The sequence below is a fragment of the Callorhinus ursinus genome, unplaced genomic scaffold (assembly GCF_003265705.2).
Source record: "Callorhinus ursinus isolate GAN/ISIS: 27379988/994484 unplaced genomic scaffold, GSC_fseal_2.0 scaffold8, whole genome shotgun sequence".
Taxonomy (NCBI): Eukaryota; Metazoa; Chordata; class Mammalia; order Carnivora; family Otariidae; genus Callorhinus; species Callorhinus ursinus.
In genome coordinates this window covers 54,277,744-54,295,770 of record NW_027397070.1, presented here as the reverse complement: position 1 = coordinate 54,295,770, position 18,027 = coordinate 54,277,744, and positions in this window count along the sequence as shown.

The following is an 18,027-nucleotide window of genomic DNA, read 5'->3' as shown; positions in this document are numbered from 1 at the left end:
TTAATGTTCCATCTAAAAAATAACTTAGTTATCAACATACCATCTATTCTTTAACCACATAGCTATCATTGGTAACAAACATTTACTTAATGTCAAATATATGCCTGGAATGGTGCTAAGTAATATGGATTCAAAAAAATTAAAAGGTAGAAATTAAAATATAGCAGGAGGCATATTTATAACTAGCAATAAAAGATAAATCTAAGTACTTAATTTATGCTACTGATAATAAAGGTAACAGTGTTATGGAGAAAAACAGCTTCACAAGGAAAATATCCTTGAGGAGGAAGGGAATTGAACTTTAAATTTTATAAAAATTGGATTTAAAAAATTGAAAATGGGTTCAAAGAACTACATCCAAGAAGAATACCATTAGGTGTCTGCAGGTTTAGCAAATAAGGCTGCATGGGATGTTGAAGAATAATTCATAGATACCCTATACTAGAATATACAAAACAATGGATATCCTAGAGGTAATATGAGAAACTCAAAGGAACAAGAAATCACCAAACTTTCCAGGATTCAATTTAACATTACTTAATTCCTTACTAAATCTGGTACTAAGTGGGGAAACCAACTGCTAATAACTGCATTTCTTTTCTTTCTTTTCAAAATGTTTCTGAATATGCTCAAATTAGAAAAATAATTTAAAATGAAGGCTGCAGTAGAGTAGGTAGGCCAGCTCGCACAAAATGCATAGCTATTTGCTTTTAAGTAATTGAGTATTAACTGACAGAGACATGAAAGCAAATACTCTGGAATGCTTTAGATGAATTCTCTCTTATCAACCTCATGCAATCCAATAATACAGATCATATTATTAGCCCAGGTTTTTTTTTTAATTAAAAAAGTGAGCCTTGGTAATACAAACACTTGCAGAAAGTCAAAGAGTTAGTAAAGTGATGGAGAACCACCTTGAGCCAGTGAGGTCTGACCCCAGGTCCCAGGTTTTTAACAAATAGTCTATAATGGAATGTAAGTATAGGGCATATTTGAATTCAAGCTTACCAACTTTGAGTCTTTCTGTATAGTCACACATACTCAAAAAAAGATATATGTATATTTAAGAAGTTGTTTTTGAGCTCTTTTTGATTATTGTACTTCATTCAAAAGGAACCTAGTCCTATGTTGTTTATGATGCTAATTCTTAGTCAAAAATCACACATTATAGTTAGTTTAGGATTAAGAGTACTATTAATAATAAAATCTAATATCAAGAGCTTAACAGAACAACTTTCAAAAAGGGACCATTTTTTTCATACAATAAATACTTCCAATATTTTAATGAAGTTACATCCACTGAACTTTTGGGCTAAGTTTGTTGATTTGCTCGTCTAACACTACATATAACTAGAGATAAAAGATTTTATATATTGTAGATTTGGGGACATAACCACTTTGAAAACAAATTCTTCAGGTTTTGGATGGAATAGAGCTTTGAAGAGTTAATTCATCTGAAAAATAATGTATGAAATTTAATTTACAATATGTCTAGAAATTTAAAAAGATATTCTCCTGAACCTCCTCTCTTTCTACTCACTGAGCATTTTTAGTTTCAAATACATACCATTGTCTTCTCCCACAATTAACAATAATTGTGGATATAGCTCATATACAAACATTTCTTTTTCCAAGCTTGATAAATAAATAAAAATAATATTTAATTTTAGAAAAGTTAGAACTTTTTAAGAAATGCAAATGAGACAAACACACATCACTGAAATTAGTCTGCCTTTTAATTTGTTCAAGGGAAACCAAAAAGATGCCTAAGGTAAATGCAGTTGATGTCTTCTTATGTCTTTTATCTTAATTGTGTTTTTGTTCTATTGCTGGATGTATTATCATTATCAAACTACTGTATATTTGATTTTTGCCTATGGCAATGCAGTGGCCCCAACTAATAGAAGACCGAGTAGCATCAGGACTACATTAGGAAAGGAATGTTTTATTTAAGGACTCGGCTGGTAACTCACTACCATATTTCCCTTTACAATTTGCTCACTCTAATTGTTAAAACATTTCCTGCTATTTCAGAAGAGTGGAGACCACAAAAGCCTACAGATGAAGTACTACCAGGTTTACACTGAAGGAACAAATTTGTTTTCTGACCTACATTTGAAAGATGTTTAAGATGTCTTAGATGACTCCTATCTTTCCTGTCCCTATTAGTTGTTTAAAATTGAACATCAGAACTTCTTTAGGCTCTGAAATGAGTAATTAATGAAGCATCAGTGTTTAAAAACTTTCTGAATGGAAAGCAGTGAAACAGAACACAGACAAATGAACCTAGAGGCACACATGCACAAAGAAAGGCAGTCTGGAAAACTTCGGATCCAAAAATGGATTTGAGGTGATTGAGCTGTTTTCTCCTGATTTATAGTTTTAGTCTAAATAGTAAATGCTATATCACTATATAGTGAGATTATCTGTGAGGTATATCACTGTTAAATAGTATGAGAGTTGTTTTTTTTTTTTTTTTTAATTAGACAGTTTTCTTTAAAGAAGACTTAGGAAAAAATTGAAAATGTACTGATCATATATATATAAATGAATAACAATTTCCCACTACATTATGAAAAGTCTAAAATAACTAAATCATATTCCTAATATTAATAGGTTTCTAGTGGATATGTCTAGAGACATATTTCTGGCAATTATTACAGGTGTCATGAGCTCTCTTTGTTCAGACACTTTATGCTTTTCTCAACTCCCAACATGAGAGTCAATAAATGCAAATAAATCAATACACAGACAAATCAAATATATTTTAATCAGTAAAGTGCAAGTCTTAATTTCTAAACTCCTTGTAACTATTTTCCATGTATTCAATATTATCAAAGCATCAAAAATTTCTTAAAGCTTACAGTTTCATGTGGGCCATAATCTTAACTATAGCAAAGGTTTATTTTTTCAAAGACTTTATTTGACAGAGACACACAGCAAGAGAGGGAACACAAGCAGGGGGGAGTGGGAGAGGGAGAAGCAGGCTTCCCGCAGAACAGGGGGCCCATTGCAGGACTCGATCTCATGACCCTGGGACCATGACCTGAGCCGAAGGCAGACGCTTAAAGACTGAGCCACCCAGGTGCCCCAATATAATAAAGGTTTAAATCAATATCTTTTCAATAACATAATCACTGGGATGCCTAGGAGAAAGGTGGCTTCTTTAGGCATCCTCATGCTTACTAAGGCAGGATCATAGAGGTGGAAAGTAGGAATATGCCCTTTTAACATTTTTTTCCAGATAATGGAAGTATTACTGGTTTTAGCACTTTCTGCCTCAATAAATGAGCTTGACCAAATAGCCCCACAATTAATAATTGTGTCATTTGCTTTGTTTTCTTGTTTGTGTGCTGCCAAGTCACCAGCTTAACCAAGGTATTCTCTCCATAACTGGGATTTTCAAATCTGATCGATCATGCATTAAAATCTCCTGGAGACCCAGTCACAATTTTTTTTCGTATATAGGAAATGTCCATCATCCCAGAACTTTCCTTCATCCCCCTCTCCAATCAACCCTTCTCTACCAGTGATATCCACTATTAGTTTTGCCTGTTCCTGAACTTTATATAGATGGAATTCTATTCCATTTATTGGAACATTACTATGCATAGCACATTACTCAAAGAAAATAGTTCTTTAGCCCCCACCTAGATTTTGTAGTGTTTCAAAATCAGGTCAGTGTTTGTCAGGGAAACTTTTAAAATATAAGTTGTCTAACATAATCTCAACTAATTGCCATCATTTCCTGTGTATTGAAGGATTAATATCCCTTTTGATAAGTTGATCATAAACCTGAATCCTCCCCACTTAGAAACATTTTGTGGAGAAGGAAAAGAACCCTTGTGAAAAATATTTGCCAATTCAAACCTCTATGCAAATGTGAAGTACTATTAGAATGATCTTCTGCCTAATATACATTCCTAAAGAAACAGTTGTTCTGTGACTACTGAGGAGAAAATTATTCAGACTTCAAAGTCTTCGGAATCCCTTGGTAACATGCAAAGTTCAATGGACCCTTTTTTTCTTGTATCCTCTATGTTACAAATTCTAACTACTGGTGATAAAGAAAAGAAAATCTATCCCTTGCCTACCTGTCCAGGCTCACTTCATGCCACTTTCTCTTTTACTCACTAGGCTCTAGTTCCAATATTTTTCAATTACTCAAACCAACACTGGCTTTTCCTGCCCCAGGGACTTCACACATGTTGATCTGCCCTGAGATTTCCTGTCTCTGCTTTTTGAAAAACTAGCATTTCTTTCTTCCATTATCTGTATAAGTCTCACCTCTTGAGAGAGGTCTTTCCTGGCCATTCTCACCTCTGTTTTTACTCTCTCAGAGTACCATGGTAATTTAACTCATTAAACACATCCTGTTCCTTGCTCACTGGTACCTTCACTAGATTGTAAACTCAATGAGGTTGATGACACCAGACATCATGTTTATTTTTATATATCTGGAACCTAACATTCTGACTGAAATATTAGAAATCCTCAAAGAAATGTAGATTTTGCCTTTACAAATTAAAAGAAGAAACAGTGACCCTTATTTATTCATTAGAAGTGGATTGCTCTGGATTCAGGGTTCCTGGGTTCCTCTGTCATGTGTCATTTCCTCTTGATTCAGTCTTTATATCTCCATGGAAGAAAGACACTGCTTCTTGAAGCATTCCATATATATTAACTCTATAGCATGGTAATGATAATCTCTTGAGTAGTATTTACTCTTGACATGTTATCAGGAGGCTGAGAGAACACTCTAATTTCTCTCTTCAAATACAAGAACCTCTTCGTTCAGCAAGAGGGAGTAATCCAAGCATGCAGGGGCCTCTCTCTATTTAATTTTGTTCTGAAGATGTCGGCTATTTCTGTATTCCTCAGGTGCTTTATCTCATCCAACTTAATTGATCTGAACAATAGAGAAAAGGGGTCTTTTATTGATTTAAGAAAACTGATGCAAGAAACTATGCAGCCTTAAATACTGCCTTAAAGTCAATTTCATAATATACTGACTGCCTTCATCATGGTGAAGCAGAAAAATCCGTAGTTTGGCCATCTATCAATTTTGCTGGTTTGCCCATGTGTTGTGGGACTACATCATGGACTACATCATGCCATGCCACAGCAAGGCAGGAAGAATCAGGGACGAACTAAAGGAGGAGGCTCCTTGTAAGTATTGCTCATTTCTCTTTGCCTGCATCACAGGAGACAATCAAGAACTATGATGTACTAAATTAGAAACAGAAGGTGGAACCAATGTCCATAAATGGCAGTTTTGCATAATTCCTCATAAATTAGAAGAGAAATATACTTGAGCCTTTTTAATCAATGAGGAGACTATTCTTTCAATGTCTATGTTGTCATTCTTAGCCTACGAATACTCTAGCCAATGGTGGTGTGACTTCTGCTATTTTAGTCATAAAATACCTATGTGAACTCCAGATGTTGCTTATGAGGCCAGTTGTTAATGGGGCAAAAGAGGATTCATTCCATGCCCATTTTCTACTTTGGTGCTGAAATGTGAGCTCGTCCATGGTCTAGATCCCACCCACATGCCAACATGCACCTGCAAAAGTCTTCAATTGGGGGACTTTTAAATCACAAACACACACTCGGATTCAGGCTTACATATTAAAAATTCCATAGCAAGGAAAAAAAATACTCCAAAAACTCAGAGCTCTAATTCCTTAATGAATTAAGTATGTGGTGTGAGATATACAGGCAGACATAACTTGATTTCCTGTTGCAATGTGAACTAAGTCCATTTCAGGGTAGTGTTTCAGTCATACTAGTGAGTAAAGCAAAATGTTATCAAGATTTGCTTTAATTGAGGAAACTGGGAATTCCAAACTATTCATAAAATATTGTTGACAACATCTAAGCTCAAGATGAAAATATAGTCTACTTTCTACAAGTTAGCTATATGGTCTTTGGAGACATCGTGTATGTGAATAGACAGCCACAGACTGAAGTTCATTTTGCACAGATTCTGCAAGGACTTTCTTCTTATTTAAAGAGGCATGCCCCCTGCAATTGCCAAGTTTCATTTTAGACTCCCGGTGAACCAGAAACCCAAAGCTAAAGTCATCTACAGTCACCAGCTTTCTTATGTTTTTCACCTGGAGTCATAAATCTTCTCTTTATATCCTTTGGGAAGGAGTGAGTTCTCCTGAAAACTTGGGCCAAGTTCACCTGACACGACTCATGAGCCCCATTTAGGGTTTACATAGGGAAAAAAAAAGTCAAATCAAAATAATTTTTACCAGTTTTAGATTTCACTTAAAAAACACGCAGACACATGTGCAATGTCCCAAGTCACTTATTTTAATAGTAATCTGGAAGACAGAAATGGCATCAGCTTAGACTGACAGGACTAACCGGAGAAACACAAGAATCAAATCAATGTCCCTGGTCCTCATTTATCTCTGAAAATGAAGCCAAAGGAAGTTTTATGGTGGAAGTTAAAAGCACGTTTGAGCACTTAATAGTCAGTTATATCATTATTATTCACACTGATGTAAATGCTCTTAAACCTGATATATTCAATCCATATAAGCACAAAAACAGTTAACATTATACTTACTGGCTCCTATTATTAAAGTTTGGTTCCAGGGTCCTAGGTCTTTTAGACAAGTGAGAGCACATAGGCATGAAGGCTGGGACTTGGTCATGAACCTCCCAGTAGAGGGCCTTAAAGACAAGCATTGTCTAAGAAATGTTCATTTGGATCTACTTCCTCGAGAGGTATCATCATTGTTCTCACTTTAAGATCCCTCCCACCTCTGCTACAAAGTCATAGCATTGATAGATAAAATATAAAAAGATAGAATTGAAAAGTCATAGTCTTTTATCACCTAAATCAGAGGAAGTTCAGGAGAGCTTTGAGATGGTAGGTGTGGTTAGTACCTAGGCAGGGAAATGAGGGGAGCTTCTAGGATGTTAATAACATCCTATTCTTGATCTGATTAGCAGTTATGTGGGAGTATTCTCTTTGGGATGATTTATCAATATGTAAATTGGTTATCTGTGCTCTTATATTTCTGTCATTCTTAAAAAAAAAATGTTCACTAAAAAAAGCATATGGCTGTGCTATGTTCCAAGAAAAATCTACTTGGAAAAGTAACTCAAAACCAGGAGCAGGGTCAAGTTTGTGGACCTGCTAGAGCCTCAGTGTAGAATCCTGGGTGGTGAGACATGAATTGGACTGGGTGGAGTTAGAAATGAGATGTGCTCTGTGAAAAGAAAGAAACTGAATAGAGCTATGATTGCTGCATAAAATCTGGGAATGGGAAAAGGCTTAAAATGGATTACTTCTTTCTGGATTGAGAGCCTGCTTTAAATTCCATACCCAGAGAGCCAAAGAAAGAAATTAGAGCCTGGTATCCAGCTCCTACACTATACTGAATCTGCCATATTCCAAACAACACCCATGTACTGGAGCCCTGACCCATCAGTATAAGACCTGGGTATGATTTAGAACTCCAGCCAGAAGCAATGAGAAGTTTTAGGGCAGTCTGGTAACAGACCAAGGAAAACAAAATCAACTTTTACCACAAGCAAATGACCAACAACTCACTTAAAACAGATATGGATTAAAAGCAAATAAACAAATAAATCTATACCTATTCTTCTCTTAATGAAACATTAGACAGAGGCAAAAGATGGAATGCCTCAATTTGAGCGATAATTAGACAAACATTTCATCAGAAATAACCCATGGCAGAAGATAAAGAACATTCTTTCAAAGTGTTTATAGAAAATTACCGCCACAAAAGAGTATACTATAAAAGTGTAGGTAAACTTTTTAAAAATTATAAATGCATATTAATAGATTATATATATATATATATATATATATATATATTTGGGGGGTCTGGACAGATGCTGCTGACAAGTAAATACATGACTACATAAGTAAGAACTAAATGAATCTTAAGAAAAGAAATGGAGGGTAGAAAACCAAACGGGTATTCAGGAACTGGTAAGATGTATGATCATTTTTAGTTAAATATCAAATATAAACTAGAAACTAGAACCATAACTTTACAATTAAGTTTCCAAAAGCCATTAATAAGAACAGTGGTAGACACAATTTTCATAAATAGTTAAATTTGATAAGAATCTTTTTTCTGTCTGCATGGACAGGTAGATTGATTAAGTTTAATATTGTTAGAACAAAAAATTGTGTTCCTTCACTCAACAAATTTTTACCAAGCATTATTCTAGGTGGCAGGAGATTGCTTGGTTTGTTGAAGAAAAAGGAAGTCACTGTGAGTGAAGCAGAATGGGTGATAGAGAAGGGTGGTGAATGTAGTTCAGGGATGTAGCAGGGGGCCAGCCCCTGTAGGGTATGTGAGGCCATGGTAAAGAGTTTTGGTAAGATGGTGCAATGAAGTGTCTGACTCCATTTTTTTTTTTTTTGATGTTTGATTGCTCTTTAGCCTTCCTCCTTTTTTTCCTCTTCTGCTTCACATCTGGGTGTCCTCTTTTGGTGCCAACAGAGGTTCAATCTTCATAAACAGCTATCTGCAAGCAGAAATCCTCACCTTGGCCTTATTGCTTAACTGCAATAAAAACTCCAAGCCACTCTCCTTTTCCTGTTCTTTCAAGACATTTTCAGACTCCCTTGTGAGTGGCCCTGCTTTTCCCAGAAAGCCACCTCATGTGACTAATAAACCTTTTTCAACTCTCTTGGTGTGTGTGGTACCATCAGTGTTTATATCTGAGCCAAATTTTGAAAAGCTATAACAGATGGTAAGTCTTTGGAGTGTTTGAGCAGGTGTACACATTTTTTACTTTTATTTTTTAAAAATCACTTATTTTTCTCTGTGCAAAATACACTGAAGGAAAGCAGTGGATACAACAGGAAAACTGTTACAAGTTATTATATACACTAAACCCAATTATCCCCAATTTTTCAATTCTAGGAAACCCACATAGAAATTAAGAATGTTTGTGTGTCACATGGGAAAACAAGAGGCTGTTCAAGGCCAGAAACTATCCTGTTACTCTAATTCCTTTAGGTGTCATTGAACATGAGAGGAGTTGTTACCTTGGTACACTTGGAATATATTAGGTACTGATGTAGGGAGAATTGATGTGAGATGGTTAGGACTCAAGTGGTAGGAGAAGTGATGAAAAGAGGTGGTTTTAAAGGTAAAGCTACTGGATGTGTTTTTTGTTGTTGAAAATGAGAGAAAAGGAGAAATCAAGGTAATTCCAAGATTTTTGCTTGAAATGGAACACTTTAGATATGGAATTGCCATTCACTGAGATGAAAAGAATGTAGGAGGAACTGGTTCAATAGACAGAAAGGAAATGTGTCTTTAGCATAATTACTATACTGCCCAAAATGTATTAACCACCACTAACAGCAAGGATTTAAAACCATTGTCTTCATTTTGCCAGGACTATTCCTTAAAAAGTTAAAAACAAACAATGAAATGTACTATAATCTTGTGTGTGTCTGTGCAGTGGAAAAATAACCTCAACACAGTCTGTATGAAATGACCATTTAAAAAAGAAAGCACGTATAAATCATTGTCTTTTGAAGATTATGGGAATTACGTGATATACTTTATGTGTGGAAGAAGCACATTTTCTTGAGAAAATAACAATAATATTGTCATGAAAAACTCTATTTCTCTTGATCAGTGTATCATAAGTATAATGCCTAGTACATAATAATCACTACATTTATTCAAGTAACCGTTGAAGAAATTTTAGGTATATTAAGACTTTAACATTCTGTATTTTAAGAGATAGTTTTTCTTTTCTTAATTTTACCTACTTGTATTATTTATCAAATTTTCATTTTCAGATAATTATAGCTTCACATGCAATTTTAAGTAATAACACAGACAGAAACTTCACCCAGTTTTACCAAATCTTAATATCTTGCATTTGTATGGTACAATATCACAAGCAGGAAATTAACATTGATACAATCTGTTGAGCTTGCTCAAATTTTACCAGATTTAATGCCTTCATATACATGGGTGTTGGGGGAGGGAGGTCTGAGTCCTATTTTATCACATCTGTAGATTCATGGGACCATCACCACAGTCCAACACAGAGTAACTCCATCATAAGGAACTTTTGTGCTACCTGTTGATAGACACAGCCTTCACCACCACCACCACGCCCTGCACATCAACTACTGGCAACCAATCTCTTCATGTCTATAATTTTGCCATTTCAAGAATATTAGATAAATAGGATCGCATTTTAGGTAACAGTTAAATATTAGCTTTTTCAATCATATGTATATTTCTGAGTAGTATTCGATAGTATCAATCTATTATAATTCATTTAAGCAATCATAAAACTTGTTGGCAGTTTTTGCCACTACAAAAAGCTGCTCTGAACCTTCTTATACTGTGTGTGTGTGTGTGTGTGTGTGTGTGTGTATGAAAATAAATTCTTATTTCTTCAGAATAATTTTTTTCTTTGTTTTTTTTTTTTTCTGTTTCTCTCCTTTTTTGAATCTTCCAGTGGGTTACCTGAGCACATTTTAAGATTCCATCTTGATTTAATTATTACGTTTTGGTGTATATTGCTTTCTAGTTTTCCTAGTAGTGGCTATAGGCATTACCATATATAGTTCTATACCTACTTTTGAGATGTTTTTCTGCATTCAGTTTCAGAAATTTAATTTGATATTTCTCGGCACAGATTTCTTTGGCTTTACTGTATTTGAAGTTTGCTCAATTAATCTATTATGGTGTGCTTGTAATGACTTTTTGCCACTTGGTATGAGATGTAGAAAACATTTCCATTTAGATCCTTTTGTCATTCCCACTTTTTAAATATAATTGTCTTAAGTATTTTCTTTACATATAATTGAGCAAACTATATTACATTTCATGTAATTTTGGTTTCAACCATCAAATATTATTTAAGAAATTCAGTAGAAGTAGGATAGTCTATTTGTTTACTCCTAGTTTTGTCCATTTGATGTTCTTTTTTCCTTTCTGAAATTTCAAGGTTTTTTTTTTCTATTCAGAGAACTACTTTTATCCATTCTCTAAAGGTAGTTCTGCTAGCTACAAATTATCTGTTTTTTCTTCATCTGAAAATGTCTGTATTTTCCCTTCATTCCTGAAGGACGTGATCTCCAAGATATAGAAATTAGAGTTCATTCTTTTCTTTCAGGGCTTCAAAAATATTGTGCCATTTCTTTCTGGCTTCCAGCGTTTTAGATGCAAAATCTATCCTTTGAACTGGTGTTTCTTCATTCTTAATTATTAGTGATGTGTTGGTTATCTAGAGCTACTTTTTAAGGTTTTTCTTTTGTCTTTAGTTTCAGATGTTTAATTATATTTTGTGGCTTGAGTGTCTGTGGCTTTGCTCTTTGGCATTCATTCAGCTTCGTAAATCAGCAGATTTTGTGTCTTGCCAGTTTAGGAAGTTTTCAACCACTATTTCTTTGAAGACCTTTTCAGTTCTACTCTCTCCATTCTTTCCTTCTGGGACTCTGATGATAAAAATGTGACTTCTGTTATTGTCTCAGAACAGAAGTTCCTGTGACTCCTGTGATTCTATTCAGACTATTTTTCTCTCAAATATTCAGACTGAACAAATTCTATTGATATATCATCATGTTCATTAATTTTATCCTCTATAATCTGAAGTGACATTTACTTGTTTGTCTATTTGTGATTTATTTTTCATACATTATATATATGATTTATTTTTAGCTTTATATATAACATATATAGTTTATATATAATGTATATAGTTTCATATATATTATATATTAATATATATATCGGTTCCTTTTTTAAACTTTTACTTCTTTTTGAGATTTTCTATTTTTTGTTTGTTCCAAGAGAATTTAAATTGCTCACTGAAGCATTTTATGGTGATTGTTTAAAAGACATATCAGATAATTCTGATATCTGATTTGTCTCACTATTGGTATCTGTTGATCTTTTTTCATTCATGTTGTGATTTTCCTGGCTTTTGGTATACTGAATGCTTTTTCAGTTATATCCTAAACATTTTGGATATTATATTATGAGACTCTGGGTCAGATTTAACTCTTTTTTTTTTTTTTTAAGCAGGATGTTTCCCTGTGGAAGTGAGGTGCAAGGACCAGATGGGTTCATATGTTTAACTTGCCACTGTGCCCACACACACCTCGACAAAATTAGAGCTACTGACTCACACTGTCTCAATGCAGACAGATGTGGTGATATTTCACCTCCCCCTCAGCCCTACTGATACCTTCCCAGAGAGAGTGGAAACCCAATTTGCAACTCTTCAGCACACCAGGCCCTCCAACACCAGGGAGAGAGTAAGTGAAGAGCAAATTCTCATTGTTTTGTTGTTGGATTGACGTGGAAACTCAATACTTTACTGGGTCCCGTTGGCACCAGATGTAGAGTAAGACAGAGTGGAATGGAAGGAAAATGTGGAATGCCAACTATATTTACCCTCATTCCACCTTGTTGTTACTGGGTTGAGTGAAAGAGCAGCTTCCCACTGGGCTAAGCTAACATCAGGAAAGGGGACAGCAGTGTTGATGTGTCCACCTTGTACCACCTAATACTGCCTCATGAAGGCTGGGTGGCTCTGGAGGCTTAGTTCCCTGCTGGACCAATTTATTTATTTTTACACCAGTTTTACAAACAACAACCAGAACATGATTTAACAATAAAAATACTTAAGACTAAAAAACTGATATTTCAACTTTGTATTCCATTTGTGTTTATGTCATTTCCCAGAACTTTTCTACATACATTCATATTTTATAGATGTGCAGTAAAAATACATGCTGCTTTGTATTCTTTTTATGCTTATATTTATAGTTTCCATGTTTCTAAAGTCTTCATGATTTTCAGTCTACACATACACAATATCTTATAATGAGATTTGTATTATAATTTTTAAAATATTCTGACACTAAGCAAACATTTAAAAATCACTAATAATTAAGTGTACAACCTATTGTCTACCAAAGTAGCTGCTCAGCAGTGACTGTATCAGTTTCTTGTTAATGACTATTAGTTTCCAATGCCTGCTGTAACAAATTATCACAAACTTATTGGCTTAAAACAGCACAAATTTATTGGCATCTTATCATTTGGGAGGTCAAGTCTATGGATCTCACTAGTCTAACATCAAGTTGTCAGGGTTATGCTTTGATCTGGAGGCTCTAGGGGATTATCCTTTTTCCCCCCCTTTTTCCAGTTCCTAGAGGCTCCCCACCTTCCTTGGCTCCTGGTTCCCTTTCATCTTCAAAGCCAACAATTGCTTTCAAATCTCTCTCACATTATATCACTTTTAGACTGACTCTTCTGCCTCTTACTTGCACATTTAAGAACCCTGTGTCCACATAGTGCACACCCAAATAATTCAGGATAATCTCCCTATTTCAATATCATCTGCTTAGCAACCTTAATTCCATCTGCCACCTTAGTTCCCTTTTGTCATGTAATATAATATTCATAGGTTCTGGAAATTAGTGATGGGCATCTTTGACAGGTCATTAATATGTCTACACCCATGACAATTTGATTCATTTAATTTAACTGAGTAATGATATTCACTATTCACGAGAAGTAACTTGAGGTTTATAAGTCTATTACATATAATTTATCCTTTCAACACTAATTATGAGCAGAGGTTGTAAAATTAAGATTGATTCTAAATAAATGTGGCTTTTAGAGTATGGATATTCAATCATTCCTAAAGCTTGCAGAGAGTGAGAACATTCATTTCTTAAGTCTTTGATCCTTTAGCATATTCCTAAAATAAAAGTTTGTCAGGAATGGAGCAATCAGATTTTCCCCATTCTCTAACACAAAGAAATGGAGGAGAGAATTTAAATTCTAAAATTAGAAAGGTCAGTATTAGGACTCTAGAATAACTTCATCTACTTGAGCTGATGCAGCTGATGAAAAAGGTCATGAAATTGAACCCCAGAGTCTTAAAGAACTTGTCTGTAGTAACACATCCAATAAGTAGCAATGGGAGAATAAGAAATCGTAATCAATTTTTCTGAACTCCAGTCCATGCCCATTTTATTAAAATATGTGTTGGGGAAAGAAATGTACATGGTGATTTTTTAAATTAAATTTATTCACAGTGAGGGCGCCTGGGTGGCTCAGTTGGTTAAGCAACTGCCTTTGGCTCAGGTCATGATCCTGGAGTCCCGGGATGGAGTCCCACATCGGGCTCCCTGCTCGGCAGGGAGTCTGCTTCTCCCTCGGACCCTCTTCCCTCTCGTGCTGTCTATCTCTCATTCTCTCTCTCTCGAATAAATAAATAAAATCTTTAAAAGAAATTTATTCACAGTGAAAGACATATGATCAAAGTATTATCAAATCACCAGGGAAATTTGTTGAAATAAGAAACTATGTATTAAAACAAAAGAACAACTAAAGTTAATAGCAATATGTTGATGGGGAATAATTCTAGACATTTTTATATAAGATGAAATTACCCTCTACTATCCTCCATTTTACACTCTGATAGAAATGACCACCTTATGAGTAAGTCTACATAGAAAATATTTCTTTCAATTAAAAAATGCCAATATATATTATACCAAGCTACAATGGCACAGATATATATTAGGTGAATATTGTACTTAATTATAAAATCAACCTACTTTATAGGGATTCTTTTTAACTAAATATTTTAAATACATTTATCACTGAGCATGTAAGAAATCTGTACTCTTAATCATCCAAGTAAAAATGTTGTCAATGTTTGTACCATTGGAACTTAAATACCAATAAAATTTGTTAATTTTCTAGTAAGGTCTTTTCTTCAATTTAATTCAGGTCAAAATGACCAACTAACACAATATAATAATTAAGAGTTCTTGATTGGAGTCTTCAGCTATCCAGCTATAACTTGTGATATTACATGTCTTTGGAATCAGTAGTTGTAAACTAGAATTTACTAGACATAATCTGTTTATTGATGACAAAGAAGAAAAAGAATAGTTTGTTAATAGTTTTCCTCCTATGAGGACAGTCATCAAAATGATTCAGAAACCCCAAAATGATCCTTGGGGTTTGGCTACACAAATTAGCCATTACTAAAAAGTTCGTTCTGAATGTGTTGTGCAAACCTTTGAATTCTTCTCAAGACCTTGAATTCAAATATAGGATCATCCATAGTGCTTACTGAACTCTTTGGTATATAGTTAAAAGATTTTTCTTAACAAATCTGTATCAGAAATATTTAGCTTTGAAAACCCTTTGAGTTATAATAACTGCATGTTTGCACAAACTTATAAAGAAATGTTGGAGAAATATAAGAAATATATGTACTAGAAATAAGAGAAATATTAATGTTTTGGTTTTGGTTTTGTCTGTCTTAGTTTTTGTTGTTGTTGTTTCAATACCAAACCTCGGCTGGTTATTTTAGAATATTGTTTCCATCAATTACTTCATGCCAAGCATTTTTGTGGCATGATGCATGCATGAGTGAGCTTAAGAAGCAAAGTAGCTGTTCACTTGCAGCATAGTGTTTAAGATTTAGAGAATGACTGTTATTATTCTAAAACACACAGATACAAATTGAAAAATATGAAACATTTGATCTACTTGTAAACTTTATTTAAAGATATGACAAAAAAGTTTGAACAATAGGATAACCAAATAATTATCAGGAAAATTAGGATTAAAAAAAAGAAAGGAAGAAAATTAGGATAATTTGGGAGTGAAAGGGACTATTAATAATTAGACAGACATAAACTGGGTTTATCCAAGACGGTTCAAGAGGTATAATCAAACCAGAATAAAGAACTTAGAAGATTTCTCATTCAAGCCTGTCTCCAAGCTCTGGCTGTGCCTCTTACTAACTTTGTTTTTACTAGAACATAATTTAAGACTTAAAGACTAGTGGTTATTATAATTAAAATGGAACCATAATAATACCTATTTCTCAGGCTTATTGTGAGGAGTACATAAAATAAGATCTTTAAAGCGGGTACTAAGGTTACTGGCAGCAGGTGAGTACTCAGAGAAAGGTAGTTATATGTCTGTACTAATACTCAAAAGTCACTAAAAAACAAAAGAACAAGTGGCAGAAGATCCCACTGAAATGTTAGAAATCCCAACTTTAAGCATTTATTCATTTCATTACTTTTCTCCTTTTAAATGCAAATAATTCTGGGAGGAATATATATTTTAAGCATTCTGTAAGCCTTTTCTCCTCATTATGTATTATGAATTAGTTATTGCATCAAAACAAGAGATTATATTTTGTTTGGGGCTCTCTTGTTTTCAGAACAGTTTTGCACATGGCACAGTGGAATTTCTGAACATTAGCAAGTACTATCATTACCCTTGCTTTCCAGATGAGGACACAGAATAATAGGTTGAAACCTAGAGAGTGAGAGGTAAAACTTGACTGGAATACAGGTTTGCAGGGTTTGGGATCCAGAACTCTACTTCAGCTGGATTACTTAAGAACTTGTCTTCTCAGTGCAAAGACTGGAAGAGACAGGCCCATTGTTAGAAAAAGCAAGATTTAAGAGACTATATCTGATTATCAACTGGCTGTTGTTGGCAGATGGCACTGGGCAATGAGTAGAAGAAAGAACGGGGAAGGAAGAACACAAACAGGGAGGTGGGGTCAAGAAGATAGATGGAAGATATACTGGACAACTCTTTTGTGCCATTTCAAGTAATTTGGCTTCACTTCTTGTGTTAGCCAGTACTGCAGTGACTATTTTTGTGACAGCTTTGTGCAACATGACAGCTCTTTACCTCTTATCTCAACCCAAGGCTTCTCTAAAGCCATAGCATGGGATGAAACCCTTTTAGCCTTTATACATGTACACCTCAGAAGTTCAGCCAAGTTCAAACAAATCGAGCCATCATGCACATATTTAAAAAGAAATTACTTATTTCTTTGAGTGCAAAGGTCTGAGAAGCATTACATAAAGCTCCTCCAATGATCACAGCGGATTGAGCACTGGTAGGCTTTTCTCTTTCTCTGTTTGACTTTCTTTGTCCTTCATTCCTATTTCAAGGGATCTGGACTCAGCACAGTTTAGCAGGAAAATATGGTCTCTGCTCTGCCAGGGAATTGTTCACATACTGAAAAAATTACAGGACCACCAACGGGTACTAGAAAGAAATGAAAGAAAAAATATGAAATAGGTTTTGTAGGTATTGGTCCAGGGGATCCAAAGAGATTTATTGTCCTAGAAGCCCTTAGAACCTATCTTAAATGAGATGGTTTTTGCAGTTTGGATGTAACAGCTGCCCACCTATTGTTATTCAATTGTCATCTATAGACCAGTAGCATGTGTATTAGTCAGGAACATATTAGAAATACAAAATTTGGGTGGCTCAGTTGGTTGAGTGTCCAACTTTTGATTTTGGCTCAGGTCATGATCTCAGGGTCCTGAGATCAAGGCTGTGTCAGACTCCCCACTCAGCAGGGAGTCTGCTTGTCTCCCTCTCCCTCTGCCCATGACCCTGCACTCTCTCTCTCAAATAAATAAATAAATAAATCTTTATAAAAAAGAATATAAAATTTTAAGTCCCATCAGATCTAGTCAGTCAAAATCTGTATTTTATGAAGATTCCAGATAATTTGTATCATATTTAAGTTTAAGAAACACTAGCTTACAGCAAATAAAGTGGAGATGGATTACTACAGTATTGAGGAAGGAGTCAGAAGGCTCAAGAAAATAAAAATGACTTCCTTGAAAGGAACTAGAGAATGGTCCCTTTGCTAAAGCAGTGAGAAATGTATAGGTAAGGGGGTACTGGCATCTTTAAAAACATTGGTGAAAGCACTCTTCTCCAGGGCAAGGTTAAATGTAGGGGATATACCTATCAACTGGGATGCTTATTTTGAATGGGAGGTGGTAGACTCTGGAATGGCCAAGGCCAGATGGCAACACTCCATGAGCAAGGACAAGCTGGATTAATGACCATAATGGATCACAAGGGCCAAATGGTAATTAGGTTGCTATAACCTGCAAGGATCTGTGAAGATGATTAATGAATCCTGGTGTTTTGAGGAGTGAGAAAGATAGACAGTTAGATATGT